The sequence below is a fragment of the Neophocaena asiaeorientalis genome, unplaced genomic scaffold (assembly GCF_003031525.2).
Source record: "Neophocaena asiaeorientalis asiaeorientalis breed wild unplaced genomic scaffold, Neophocaena_asiaeorientalis_V1.1 scaffold43, whole genome shotgun sequence".
NCBI classification, from domain to species: domain Eukaryota; kingdom Metazoa; phylum Chordata; class Mammalia; order Artiodactyla; family Phocoenidae; genus Neophocaena; species Neophocaena asiaeorientalis.
In genome coordinates this window covers 12940371-12951823 of record NW_020173674.1, presented here as the reverse complement: position 1 = coordinate 12951823, position 11453 = coordinate 12940371, and the positions used below count along the sequence as shown (strand labels likewise).

The 11453-nt window shown below is 47.6% G+C and overlaps 1 protein-coding gene across 1 annotated transcript in view; it reads right to left on the bottom strand.

The window, feature by feature from the left end:
* The window catches only part of PACSIN3 (protein kinase C and casein kinase substrate in neurons 3), a 9078-nt gene extending 7671 nt beyond the window's left edge, over positions 1 to 1407 (bottom strand). Inside the window, exon 1 of the mRNA XM_024749538.1 lies at positions 1386 to 1407. The gene's annotated coding sequence lies outside the window, so the exon portion shown is untranslated. The remainder of the gene's footprint in view (positions 1 to 1385) is intronic.
* Positions 1408 to 11453: the final 10046 nt, after the last annotated feature.

Here is an 11453-nt window from a genome sequence, read left to right as displayed (position 1 = left end):
TCCCGGTGCGCGCCGGGCCCTCCCCCGGGAAGCCCAGCCCCCGGCCCCGCCCTCTCCTCGCTGCCGCGGCCGCAACCCCACCGGCCAGCGGCCGGGGCAGGGGCTGCCGGCATAGCAGCGAACGGCGCTTCCCGGGGCGCGGGCCGTGGGGTCTCGGCTCCCGCCTGAGAAGCGCCAGGGCCGACTCCCCAGGGTGGCGCCGCGCGGCTATAGGGAGTCAGATTTCGGCTTTGCCCCTCCCCGGCCTCCTCAGAGCCTGGGAGACCGGTGGAAATGCGAAGGGATCGGGCCTGCGCTGGCTCCCTTTGGAGGGAGGTCTGGGGGCTACCCTGCCTTACTCTTTTTGCTGAGCACACCTTTCTTAACTCCCACGAGGCTCACAATCATCTCCTTGTAAGCATTAGGACTCCCATTGTATAGATGCAAAAACTGAGGCTCAGTGACCTTTAGTAGCTTGCACAAGATCTGTAGTCGGGCAGGGTCAGGACTCCAAAGCCGTGCCCTTTCTTTGCACAGCCCTCCTTGCCAATCCGAGGGCCCATTCTGAGGACTGGGCAGACAAGTAGTGGAGGTGGGGCAGAACGGCACGAGCTCCTCCCCCTCCGTGTTCTTATTCCCAGATTTTGTACCACGATTCATTCTTAAATCCCTTCGCCCTTCCACCCACTTTGTTAGTAGATCTTTGCAGATCGCCACGATGCCACTCCCCCGCCCCTTAATAAATCCCTCTTCCTCACCCCCTTGCCCCCCACCCCGGGATTTTTCGGAGCCTGTCCATCGGTTATTTATATCCACTGCTGGAGCGGTCCAAGAATGTTCTGAGGCTGACCTAATCGCCACCTGCTCGGTCTCCCCGCCCCTCCCTCTCCCTCCTGGGCCCGGTGACCAGGCGGCCTGGCAGGAGGGAGGGAGCACAGGTCTGCGCGGTCCGACGCCCGGGGCACTCAGAGGGTCTAGACCGCGCACATGGCTGGCGATTGCGAACCCCGCCGCGCGCTCCGAGGAGTGCGCCCCCAGGGGACCGCGCGGCGCTCTGGGAAGCCAAGAGCCACGCTGTTCTCTTTCCAGCACGTACTCTTCGTCCTCACTCCCCGCAAGCCCATCCCACCCCCACTCCTCGAGGAGTGTGAGTACGTGTGTATGGATTTGTAAACGGCGGCTTTAAAAATAGCAAAACTATGTAGTTTCTAAATCCGGGAGGAATCACGGACGCGTTCTTTGTGCAGATAAATCCGCTCGTAAAATGGAAAGGGGCCCTGAAGAGAATGGCGGGTAATTTCAGGTGGTAATTTTAGCCGCTGAGGGCTGACTCGCTCCGCAGTCCTTGTGGGAGGGTGAAACCGCCTGTGGGGCACACGAGACAAGCCGTGTTTGGCCAATCGTACCTGAGTAGTGGATCCTTGCCTTGGCGCTCTCAGGGTGCAGCTTCTGAAACAAGTTTCAACACCCACTGTCTGTTGGGGCTTAGACAAGTCCCTTTTCTGCATATCTCTGTTTCTACCTCTATGAAACATGACAGGTGACTGGGCTGACCTCCCAAACGGGCATGTGCCCCAGGCAATTAATGATTATAAAACTACTGCAAATGAGAGGAGCTGAGGTAATACCTAATGACAGCAATACAGTTTTGTATTATTCAAAATCAGTTAACATCCCACCAAGTGCCTGGGGGCTTTAGGCATCTGGAGAGAAAGTGTGAAAACACAAGAATGAAATTAATTACAGGAGCCACCTATTAAAACCCTATTAAAAATAAAGACTGCAAGCCAGGCTTTGGGATCTAGGGAAGCCAGGCCACAGAGAGACAAAAAAAAAAAACCAGGGCTATTCATCAGACCACAAGGAGAAGGGAATGCGGAGTGGAAAACATCTGGCTTCCCTTGGGTTCAAACCTGGAGGCAGAGAGCACAAATGTTGCCGCTGATCTTAATTGCCCCTAAGGTACTGTAGGGAGAGAAAAACAACAACAACAACATACTGAGCTGTTTCATGGGTGAAAGGAGACAGAGCTGACCTTGGAAAGCCAACGCCATCCTAGTGCTGCCCCAGTGCTCAGATTTCTGTGCTGCGGCCAGAGCCCCTACACACTCACACGGCTCCATCAGTGAGGTACCCAACTTGAACAGAGTTCAAGATGAGATGCTCAAGGTCAGAGGACGGGATAGACAGAAACCCAGAGGTAGCTTGGCCCAGGGCACCAGGTGGCAGGTTGGTCCCAAGTTCACAACATTCACAGACTCACTCACCTTGAGTTTCTGGAATGTCCTAACCACTGTACCTTCATGTGTTTATTTATTCATTCATTCATCCAGTTAAGAAAACATTTAAATTTTTGCTTTATGCTAAGCCCCATGCTGGATGTTGAATACAAAGATAAATAAGGCAGAGTCCTAAGGGTATGACAATGATACAATATGGACAGGAAGTACTATGGGAAAACAGAAGCAGAAGAGACCACTTCTCACCAGGTGATGACACTTGACTGGTCTTGATAAGCAGGAGTTAGTCATGTGGAGAGGCATTCTAGGCGGGAGCACCTGGGTGTGCCAAGCCCCAGAGGTGTTAGCATATGACCTGGTGACCCAGCAATTCCACTTTTCGGTATCTACCGTAGACAAACATGTACAAGTCCAGAAAAGGGTCCAAGGATGTTTGCATATAGTATTGTTTGCAATAGGGAAAAACTGGAAACAAATGTCCATCAAGAGTGCAATGGTTGAGGGACTTCCTGGGTAGCACAGTGGTTAGGACTCCGCCTGCCAGTGCAGGGGACACAGGTTCAATCCCTGGTCCAGGAAGATCCCACATGCCTCGGAGCAACTTAAGCCCGTGCGCCACAACTACTGAGCCTGCGCTCTAGAGCCCGCGAGCCACAGCTACTGAAGACTGTGCACCTAGAGCCCGTGCTCCACAGCAAGAGAAGCCACTGCAATGAGAAGCCCGTGCACCGCAACGAAGAGTAGCCCCCGCTTGCGGCAACTAGAGAAAGCCCGCGTGAAACAACAAAGACCCAACACAGCTAAAAGTAAATAAATAAAATTAAATAAATTAATCAATTTTTTAAAAAAAAGAAGGCAATGGGGCTTCCCTGGTGGCGCAGTGGTTGAGCGTGCGCCCGCCGATGCAGGAGACATGGGTTCGTGCCCCGGTCCGGGAAGATCCCACGTGCCGCCTAGCGGCTGGGCCCGTGAGCCATGGCCGCTGAGCCTGCGCGTCCGGAGCCTGTGCTCTGCAACGGGAGAGGCCACAACAGTGAGAGGCCCGCGTACGGCAAAAAAAAAAAAAAAAAAAAAAAAAAAAGAAGGCAATGGTTGAATAACCTAAAGTCCATTCATGCTCTTGGATTACTCTGCAATAACTAAAGCACAGGGGAGGTAGAGATGTGCTCTTATACGAAAACCTCCAAGACACTGTTGAAGAAAAAGCAGAACACTCAAAATATTCAGAGACTATACACCAAACTGATTTTGATGATTCTCTCTAGAGAGAATTGGTGAGGGAGAGTTTTGTAATGTTTGAAAATTAACAATGAGAATGTACTTATGTGTAAAATATATCATTAAGATAAAGAGTTTTGGTTTAGGAGATGTTGATGGGTCTTATTGTCTGAAACGGTGCTGTCCAAATAGAATTTTCTGCATTAATGGAAAATAGCTGTGCTATCCAATATGGTAGTCACTAGCCACGTGTGTCTATTGAGCACTTGAAATGTGGCTAGTGTGATAGAGGAACCGAATTTTATTAATTTATTTTAATTTAATTAATTAATTAATTTATTTATTTGGGCTGCACCGGGTCTTACTTGCGACACCCGGAAACTTCGTTGCGGCATACAAGATCTTTAGTTGTAGCATGCGGACTTCTTAGTTGCGGCACACGGACTCTTAGCTGCAGCATGCATGTGGGATCTAGTTCCCCGATCAGGGATCGAACCTGGGCCCCCTGCATTGAGAACATGGAGTCTTACCCACTGGACCACCAGGGAAGTTCCTGAATTTTAAATTTAATTTAATTTTAATTAATTAAAAATGTATTCGCTACGTGTGGCCAGTGGCAACTGTATTGGACAGTTCCCGGCTAGAATATCTAGAACATTGAGTTCAGGATGGGGTAGAGGCAGATGGAAGATGTGGCTGGAAAGATGGGTTGGGACTGAACGGTGATTTGCAAGATGGGCTAAGGAGTTTGGGTTTTATCCTATAGACAGTGAGGAGTATGAATGGAAGTGACTAGATCAGATTTATCCTTTTAAAAGATAACTCTGGCAGCCCTTCAGAGTGTAGATTAGAGCAGGCAGAGGGCTGCAGGCAAGGTTTATCTCCTCCGAAGGCTGCTGTCTGTCTCTGTGGCCTCTGGACATTGCCCCAGCATTCCAGATGGGCAGCTGAGTAAAGTACTCTGATTCAACAGCTATGTTTTTCAGATCTCAGGCAACCCCAGGTGGAAAAACTTGTCTGAGTTATTGAGAAGGGTTAACCTTAGTGGGGGAGGCTGTCTCTGGGTTGGAACACAGGAAGAACAGCAGACGGATAGCATTAGAGTGGAAATGTGTAGCAGGTTTCAGAGCAGGGACCGTAGAGAAAGTTTCTCCAGGGTCAGGAATTTGCCCCGGGCAGATTCTTTGGAAGGTACAGTTGCACAGTCCACATTTCAGCTCCACAGGCAAGGGTTCTGCTCAGGAGGCCTGCCCTAGTTCATTGGGGCCCTTCCCCGAAGTCCACTGGGGACCTCCTTTTTGGTGAAAGAGGAGTTCTAGTGGGGGATCCATTAATTTAGCTGACTTTCAGGGAACACCTACTATGCAAGACACGATGCTGGGTGCTTGGTCCAGTGCAAACAAAGCAGACATGGTCCTTGACTCCGTGGGGTTTCCCATTAAAGTCAGAGGCCTGAGTACATAATTACAAATTGTGATATGTGTTTTAAAGTGCAATAAAAAAGATAAGTGCTATGAGAGAATAATAACAAGGGGAAAATAATTTCAATTGGCAGAGGGTCAGAGAAGATGTCTCTCAGGAAGTTTAAGCTTCTCTACCCCATAAGGGCCCAAAAGACAAATGGAAGTTAGCTAAGTAAAGAGGGAACCTAGAAAACAGGATTCCAGGCAGAAGGACTGATGTGTGCAAAGTCTCTGAAATGGGAACTTGACCTGGGAAAGAAGGGTAGAGTGGGTAGGGCATGGTGAGTGAGAGGGTGAGAGGGCCAGGGTGAGGTAAAGAGGGGCAGGCAGCACCCAGACACTGCAGGCTTTGTTTTATTCTGAGTGCAGAATTTAAGCAGAAGAGAGATCTAAATGTCTTTCTGGATGTTGTGTGAGGAATGGATTAGAGCAGGGGATCAGCAAACTGTAGCCTGGATGGCCCACAAGCTAAGAATGGTTTTTATTTATTTATTTATTTTTTAAAGAAGGATACAAGTCATCCTTTTTTTTTTTTTTTTTTTTACTTTATTTATTTTTGGCCACATTGGGTCTTCTTTGCTGCGTGCGGGCTTTCTCTAGTTGCGGCGAGCGTGGGTTACTCTTTGTTGCAGTGCACGGGCTTCTCATTGCTGTGGCTTCTCTTGCTGTGGAGCATGCGATCTAGATGTGCGGGCTTCGTTAGTTGTGGTTCGCAGGCTCAGCAGTTGTGGCACACAGGCTTAGTTGCTCCACGACATGTGGAATCTTCCCAGACCAGTGCTCAAACCCGTGTCCCCTGCATTGGCAGGCGGATTCTTAACCACTGTGCCACCAGGGAAGCCCTAAGAATGGTTTTTACATCATTATATGGTTAAAAAGAATCAAAAGAAGAAGAATACTCTATGTGTTATGTGAAGGTTTTAAGGAATTCAAATTTCAGTGTCAATAATTTCAATTATTTATTGAAATTAAAATTTTCAGTAAAGTTTTATTGGCACACAGCCACGCTCACTTGCTTACAAATTGTCTACGGCTGCTTTGGCACTGCAGTGGCAGAGCTGAGTAGTTGCAATGGTGATTGCATGCCTGCAAAGCCTAAAATATCTACTATCAAGCCCTTTACACAAAAACTATGCCGGCTCCTGGATTTGAAGAAGACCAGTTAGGAGATTGCTGTAGTCATCAGGTGCAAGATGATAGGGACCTGTTCTAGGTGGTAGCCGTGGAGGTGCTCAGTGCGTGGCCTGAAGTATCCGGGGGAGAGAATCGGTACAATTTGCTCAAGTGTGCATGGTAGGGGGGAGAGACATTTCAAAATGACACCCTCCAGGGACTTCCCTGGTTGTCCAGTGGATAAGACTCCAGGCTCCCAATGCCGGAGGCCGGGATTCGATCCCTGGTCGGGGAACTAGATCCCACATGCATGCCACAACTAAGAAGCCTGCATGCCACAACTAAAAGTTCCTGCATGCCGCAACTAAAGATCCTGCGTGCCGTGACAAAGATCCCGTGTGCCACCACTAAGATCTGGTGCAGCCTAAATAAATAAATAGATAAATAAAATAAATATTTAAAAAAAGACTCCCTCCCATGAGTTTGGAGGACTCAGAGTAGGACATTAGTGGGGCACCTGACAAAATTTGAATAAAGTTTGTTGATTAGGTAGTAGTGTCGTTCCTGTTCATTTCCTCACCTTGATCATTGTATTGTGGTTCTGTATGATGTAACATTTGGGGAATTAGGGAAGAGTATATTTAAATTCTTTGTTCGGACTTCCCTGGTGGTCCAGTGGGTAAGACTCTGCGCTCCCAATGCAGGGGGCTCGGGGTTCAGTCCCTTATCGGGGAACTAGATCCTGCATGCATGCCACAGCTAAGAAGTCCACATATTGCAACTAAAGATCCTGCGTGCGGCCACTAAGATCCGGTGCAGCCAAAATAAATAAATAAACATTAAAACAAAAGTTCTTTGTAACGTTTTTGCAACTCTTTGTAAGTCTGAAACTATTTCAAAATGAGAAGTTGAAAAATAAAAATAGATTAAAACAAAGTAAAAATGACTCCCTGGTTTTCAGCTTGAGTATCTACATAGACAGGTCATTTACTGGGATGGGGAAAATGGTAAAGAGGCAGGAGAAGAGGGGAGGATCAGACTTCACTTTGTCTTTGTTTTTTTTTTTTTTTTGCCGTACCACAGGGCTTGTGGGATCTTAGTTCCCCGACCAGGGATTGAACCTGGGCCCTCAGCAGTGAAAGGACAGAGTCCTAACCACTGGACCACCAGGGAAGTCCACAGACTTCACTTTGGACAGTTTAGGTTTGAGATGTTGATCTGAGAATGTGTCAAAAAGGCAGGGCCAGGCACTATCCTGAATCTCACTGATGAGCCCGAGACCTGGGAGAAGGTATAGAAACTGTGCAGCTCAACCTCAGAATGGGAGCTCTGTGCCTGAGGTGAGGCTGGACAAAGGGGGTCGGGGGGAAGTTTGTGCAGTGTCTGTGGAATCGCAGGTATGCTGCTCAGCACTTGGTCACCTCAGCCTCGTAACAACCCTGTCCAGTTGGACTTATTCTTCCCAGTTTACAAACGAGGAAAGAGACTTAGAGAGGTGCAGATCTGCTTTAGGACACAGCTAGGAAGTGGGAATGTGAGGGCTCGCCAGCGATTTTTCCTTCTTGCTGATACTGACCACCCATGGCAGATACTGAGTATATTAGCATCCTAGAGCTGCCATAACAAATAGAACAAACTGGTGACTTAAAACAGCAGAAATTTCTTCTCTTACGGTTCTGGAGGTCAAAGGTCCAAAACCAAAGTGTTGGTAGGGCCACACTCCCTCCCCAGGCTCTGGGGGAGAATCTTTCCTTGCCTTTCTGCTGGCTGCTGTTGGCTGCTGGCAATCTGGTAGCTTCTTTGGCATCCCTTGGTTGATAGCCATATTACTCCAGTCTCTGCTTCTTTCTTCACATCATCTTCTCTGTGTGTCTGTCTCTGTGTCTTTTCTCCCTCTGCCTCACTCTTCTAAGGACACTTGCCACTGGATTTACAGTCTAATTGGATAATCCAAGATGATCTCCTTATTTTGAAATCCTTAACTACATCTGCAAAGACTGTTTTTCTAAATAAGGTATCATTCACAGGTTCTGGAGGTTAGGATATGGATATATCTTTTCAGGGGCCATCATTCAACCCACCACAAGAGGCTAGAGGAGGCCAGAGCTGCTGGCCTTGGAAATCTAGTAAAATGCTTCTTGAGCTTAAAAAACAGGCTGCCTTTCAGTCTTCCTTCATCCGATTTCACAAATGTGCCTCTTTGTGGAATGGATCAGCAGCCTAAATGCTGCCAACACAAATGTGGCTTGCTCTTCCAGACTGCCTGTAATTATGACAAAATGCTCAGATTCTGGGGCCTTTAGACACGGGATATTTGAGCACAAAAGGGAATTACAGTAAATGTGCCAGCAATGATGCCCAATCAGAGTGTGGAGTGTTGGGGAGATTGTGTGTGAATCTGTACCTAGAAACACCCTCTTCCCGAGGCTACCGGTTTCACCTATAAGAACCACAGCTACCTGGGCAGCTCACCACCTTCCTCCACAAGGAGAATGTTAGCCGAGGTTCCTAGGGTGAGCTTCTTGTCACATGCTGCTGAAGTTACAATGACCTAATAACAGGACATTGGCTCCTGTGGACAGGAGCCAAAGCAGGGCAGTGGGGAGGCGAGTGGGAAGAGCGGAATGTAAAGTGATGTAAATGTAGTTCTCCCGGTCCCACCAGCCTGTGACTCATGTGCTCACAGAGAACTGGCTCGGCTGTACCACAGAGAGAATCATTTTTATTTCTGCCACTTGGGATTTTTGCAGTCCTCGAGACCTTTGGCATGAAAAGAGTGAGTAGAAGGCATTGGCAGAACTCAAACCCCTGGTTTCTGATTCTCTGGTCCCCACTCTTTCCATGATGGCTTAGCGACTGGTGAGAACTCTTGAGAACAGCTTCTTCACCACCTTTATCAAACCTCATCAGTAAATAACATGCTGCCGAGAGATTATATAACAACTTCTATTTGTAGAACACTTTACAGTTTGCAAAGCACTTTCGTATATTATTTCAGCACTCTGGCAACTGCCCTGTAACTCTGGCTTCCTAGAGAAGTTTCCTGGCATCCTGCACCAGTGGTATTTCATGACAGGATATTGATTTAGTGTGTGGATGGTGCCTCATCCCGCACAGCAGAGACAGAAGGTGGGGTTTTGGGGTATTTACACAGCTGTTTGACACTTCCAAAGCTACCCAAAATCATATTTTTGAAAACTGATGCTGTTCCCAGAGGGCGGGAAGCATGCTTTCATTTCGCTTTATTACAAATCTATTCATACTGGGGCAGTTAAATATGTATTGGAGATGCCAAGCAACAAGGACCCTGGATGCTGTATTCAGTCTGTTTCCAAACCTTTAGGAGGAATTTAAACTTCAGTTCCCTGCAAACGCTGCAGAATCCTTGAGGCTGTCATTTGCAAACCACTTCATGCAGTAACTGTGTGTGGGAAGCCTGCACACACCATCCGTGTGGATTATGGGTGGTTTTGCAGACTCAGCGGAGTGTTTGGATCCGTCGACGGCTTGATCAGAATCAGAGTCATGTATCAGCCTGCAACAGGAAAATAGTTCCTACTAGATGGAAACTTCCCACAGGGAGGCCAGAGTTGAAAGCAGTCACTGGTTTCTGCTGCTTTAACAGCAAGTCATAGAATCACAGATTTTAAAACTGGAAAGGATCTGAGAGACCACATCTTCTCTCCCCTTTATTTTATGATGAGGAAACTAAGGCATAGAGAAGTGAAATGATGACTCCAAGATCACATACATAGTCTAAGTACAATGCTCTTTCCACCGTGCCATAGTATTTATTCTAGAAAACACCTAAGCCACATATTGTTTTGCAGATCAAAGAAACTGGCATTATTTAGGGTCATGCTCATGGTCTGCCCAGCTTCCAGTGCAAACACGAGACCTTGATTTGTTATCACCAGCAGCTTTTGAATGAATTGCCTTGTGATGCCTTATGTCAAAAGTAGTGTCACAGTTAGAACCAAAACATCTATAAACGTGGTTTCATGGCACAGCCTCTCCGTGGCATGAAACCACAGCAATACTGTACCATTCACCTCATTATCAGATTAGCTGCGTCAAAAAAAATGTATTAAATACTTTTATCCACCCTGCACCCGACGGTTCATCAGATGGGAATGGATGACATCAAGTCCCTCAGCAGCTGCTTTGCAGTGAAACAGCAAAACTCAGGGTAAGAATGGCCCAACACACAACCTGAGGCAAAGCGCTTTACTGGTATGTGCAAGGCAGGTTTTCACTGCTCACATGTGGTTTGTTTGTTTGTTTTTTAATCCACCATGGAAGACTCCTCAATCCTAAAAAGGGATCGTGGGAAAATCTGGCATTAAGCAGGACATTTCCTTTGCTCATGAATGGCTATAACCCTCCTGCCTTTCCATTTTCTACTCCTTCTGCCTGGAATGTTCTCCCACTCTCCCCTCCCTCAGTCTTCTCTCAAGATTCAGCTTAAGTGTCACCTTCTCTGGGAACATTTCCTTGACTGTTTTTTTTAAATTTTTTGGCCGCGCCCGTATGGCGTGAGGAATCTTAGTTCCTTGACCAGGGATCGAACCCGCGTCCCCTACATTGGGAGTGAGGAGTCTTAACCACTGAACCGCCAGGGAAGTTCCAACACTGCCCCTTCTTTACCCCACTCCAAGCTGAGTTCAAGCATCCTTTTTCTGTAACCCCCCCACCCCACGTGAATCCAACGCTTCCTCTCTCACCCAGCTTGTCACACAATACTGTAGCTTTAGGTTTATTTGTCTGTTAAAAGGCACACACCACGTGAGCCATGGCCGCTGAGCCTGCGTGTCCGGAGCCTGTGCTCCACAATGGGAGAGGCCACAACAGTGGGAGGCCCGCGCACCGCAAAAAAAAAAAAAAAGAAAAGGGCACACTCCATGGGGGGAAAGAACATTTTTCATATCAGCATTCTTTTTTTTTTTTTTAAATTTTATTGAAGTATGGCTGATTTACAATGTTGTGTTAATTTCTGCTGTACAGCAAGGTCAGCATTCTTTTTGACTGGAATAATGCCAGCAACAGTGTAGGTTTTTGATAAACGTCAGTAGAATGAATTCTTCTGCTTGCCATTCAACCTCCCCCTTTATCTGTCCTCTTACTTTGCCCAAATCCTTAATGTGATCAATTTTCTCCTCTTCAAGCTGCCTCCTAATCTACCTATAAATGCCCCCAAGCCAAATACTATCAGGGACACTCCTGTAGTTGAACTCTGGGTCTATTGCTCATTGCAACAGAGGATGCATACCATGGGGAAGGGTGGGACATCTCTGGAAGAAAGTATTAGAAAGAAATAGGAGGGAATTCCCTGGCATTCCAGTGGTTGGGACTCCGCGGTCTCACTGCCAAGGGCCCGAATTCCCTGGTCGGGGAACTAGGATCCCACATGCTGTGCGTTGCGGCCAGAAAAACAAAACAA